This window comes from Penaeus monodon, chromosome 30 (assembly GCF_015228065.2).
Source record: "Penaeus monodon isolate SGIC_2016 chromosome 30, NSTDA_Pmon_1, whole genome shotgun sequence".
NCBI classification, from domain to species: domain Eukaryota; kingdom Metazoa; phylum Arthropoda; class Malacostraca; order Decapoda; family Penaeidae; genus Penaeus; species Penaeus monodon.
In genome coordinates this window covers 14,470,210-14,473,838 of record NC_051415.1, presented here as the reverse complement: position 1 = coordinate 14,473,838, position 3,629 = coordinate 14,470,210, and positions in this window count along the sequence as shown.

Here is a 3,629-nt window from a genome sequence, read left to right as displayed (position 1 = left end):
GGGAAGAAGATGGAACAAGGAAAAGTTCCCAACAATGGTCGCCAAGAGGCACCCAGCGAAATGGCCAGAGGGACATCCGGGAGAAGAAGGAGGCGCGTAGTGGGAACAAGCAACAAAGAAGCACCTGGTCTTCGGAAAGGTGCGACAATGTGCACCTGCCGTGAGACGAATAATATCTCCGCTAACGAGTGGAATACCTTATTTCGTATTTGCAAAGGTATGAAAGAAATTAGCAAAAGAAACTTAGTAGTTAAAGTGTTGATGAAAAATTAATAATAGGTGCTTTCTGATGAAGAAAATCAAACCATAACACCATGTATTCTTGTCATATGAGAATCATTTATACTGTCAAAGAAACGAAAGAGAAAGAGCAAGATCTTCAGTAGAAAACGGAGATTATAGGAACACCAGATTGCGTAATGAATATGGAGAAATAAATTGCATGTCCTTGAATCCATAAGGTCAGTTTTGAAAGGTTGGTTTACAGACCCAGAGAAAGAATGTCAAAGCCAAATGTAAGAAGTAATCATAAGGTAAGATTTTAAAAGCATGGTTGGCTGAAAGTATCATCCAAGCAAAATATGACCGACAATCATGAAAACTGTGGCGCTCGAAGCTAAGGCAAGAACATTAGAAATAACAAGGTGATAATGGGACGTACGCACAGAAAGAGGAAATGGAAGTGCACTATAGTATGGAGAAGGAGATGCAGTTAATTAAAATTGAAAGGGATGTAGTTCATTGCTAAAGGTTTTAAGAGAAGCTCAGAGGAATTGTTCAAAGGAAATTTAAAAGTTCAAAAGGCTGAAAGTGGTTCAGTAAATTTTGTATGATCCACTACATGAGAACAGAACGCCATGGGTAAAGTCCTATAAGTGTGGAAACTTGTCAAAGATTTTCAAATTTTCAAAGGTACGTACAAGAACTACGAAAGCCAGCAATAGGGATATTTCCGCCATTTGATGGTAACCCTCTTTGAATTCAATAGATTTCAGAGCCAGTTCCGTTTCAAGGTACTAAATTAGCTGCACTTCCTGTGATGGACCGTCCAAACTACAGAACCGTTTTACCGTCAGGGGAAGCAAAGAAAGATACAGAATTATGAGCATGAACTCAGAACAAGTGTATAAGGCCTTTTGAAAAAGAACTTGAGGATTGTGTATGGAATGATGGGCTGTAGGCCCAGGCTGTAGATTGGCCAGTATAAAGGAAATGATGTAAATGCTTTTGGCAAATTTGCCATGTAGCTCATAAGATGTAAATTGAATATTTAAGTATGGATTCAATTAAAAGTTTAGAAAACCTCATAATAACATGAGAAAACTTGTCATTAAAAAGCATACAACCTGGCATGAAAGGTGCGCACAATTATCTGTGAGAAGGGTGAGTATATTTAAACCCTAGTTTGCAGACCTTGCATATTTTGTTAAAAGGGAAGCCAAGAAAGCCAAGCATCCCATCTATGGTATAGATAAGTAAACTGTTAAGCCCTAAGACAAGGCAAGTTTTGCTTACACAAGTCCAAGAAAGGGAAATTAAAAAAAACGTAATGATAAAGACTATGTGAATTAGTAAAGTCCATCAATGTAAGGAAATCAATAGGCTACTGAATTGCATGGGAGTTTTAAAGAACTTGAATAATAAAAGGAAAGTTTAATCAGATACGGGAAAACACATTATGCTTCTCATGCTAAAGCTGTCATAATAGCTCTTAATGGTCAAGAATGAAAATTGTCTCAACGAATAAAGACATCCACATATGTATATGTGGGAATGTTTTGATAAGGTTTAGAGATGCATTACTATCAGGATAAATAAAAATCTAAAGGGCTGAATTAAAGGAACTAAAAAATGAGAATAAAGGCTGATACAAAAGAAGTGTGAACAAGATTCAAATCACCAAGAAGTTGATAAATGTAATATGTAGAAGCGTGCCACATATCAAAATGAAAGGACAAAATGGCCACAACTAGCAAATCATTCAGTAAAATTAAAAGGAATATTAGTCCACAAATCCATACAGAACACTAGCATTCTTAGATCCAGGTTCAGCTACTACTATTTGTTTCAGAGAAACTAATGAATGAGCTAGAAATGTAACGAAAAAAGGGTCATATACTAACTTAGAGACCCTTACTGGGGGAAAAAGAAGGTAAGTTTCGATACGTGTAATGAAGGATTTTACAAATTAGTTTCCTTTCAGGAAAATGATTTGTAGATTTTTCGATGTTTCATTCTCAGGATAATATAACATTTGCAAATGTTTTGCCTTCATAGGAAGATTTTTAAAAATGGCCACATTTAAGAGATGTAGAGATTCCACAATTTTGTGGAGAAGGAAGTCTATTAATTGGAAACAATATCTAGAAGCATTAGCCACAATTGGAAAGTAAACAAACAAACAAAATAGGTTTTGGTAATATCATTTGGTCTACCTGAAGATGACAGGAGCGATACTTGTAGCATCCTAATAAAACTAGTATGACAGCACGTATATTTATGAAAACACAAGATACTTGACCATTTGGTAAGAGAACTCTTATACGCGTCATAAGTAAATGTAAGTGGCAATGAAGGGTGATTTCAAACACCAAAGTTTAACATTCTATTTTAAATGATGAAAGAGTCGTGGCACTGAGATAATTAGGTTCAATGGTAATCTTTTAAATGCCAAACGATCATACGCACGTTGAAAGGCAACCGTCCTTTTCTCTCGTCCGATCAGAGCGAAGTTGCAACGTAGGGTCTGCGTTCAGTACCTGGTGGTGACCGTAAGATAGTGGGGAACACCAGATGCTGTTGGCATTTTATCATATTAACTAATATTTATACCTTTCTTTATCAGATCCTTAACAGCTCCACTTATATTTGTATATAGAAATCAGCTGAAATTATACTTGCCGATAAACAAGAAATATCAATAAAGGTTCTCGCGCCTGTCAGATTTGAGAAAGAAGGAGTAAACAGAACAACGAATAGGGGTATAACCTAAAGTAAAGTACAGTAAAGTGATAATGATTGAGTTATTAATAATCAAATTAGTAAACTGATGTGTTACAGAAAAATCCAATCGCAAAATAGTTATTTTTCGCCATTTAACTAAATATTCTCCTTGAAAGAAAAAAGTGTGTATTAGTATTCTTTAGTCACTTCGATTGTTTCAAATAGATATAAGCCAATAATTGAAAGGACATCCTTTTTTCGTACTATCTTATGAGGACATCAAAGCCATGGATCTTTTTCTTTTGCTTCAATTAGGCCATTATTTTCAATTAGTATATGAAAAGTGGTAAAATGGCATTGGTGAGCGGGGAAATCTATCATTCCAGGACAATTTAATTTCGTCTCAATCATCGTCATGTTATCCTCTTATCCAACATCAACTTGTCGTAGCGTGTATTATTTTTTGATACTCATGGATATCAGTAAAAAAGCGATAAAAGTTCATTTACTGAGTAAAAGTCTATTTGGATAAAGACAATGTATGTAGATCATAAATGATAATGACGAAAATTAAGCAAATAAGATGAGCTTTAGGCACAAAAAAAATTGAGTATAGGTTGCACTTAATTCCATTTCCTTTACATCAACTATTCATTAATTTCTCACTTAAGTCCGATTCACTACTC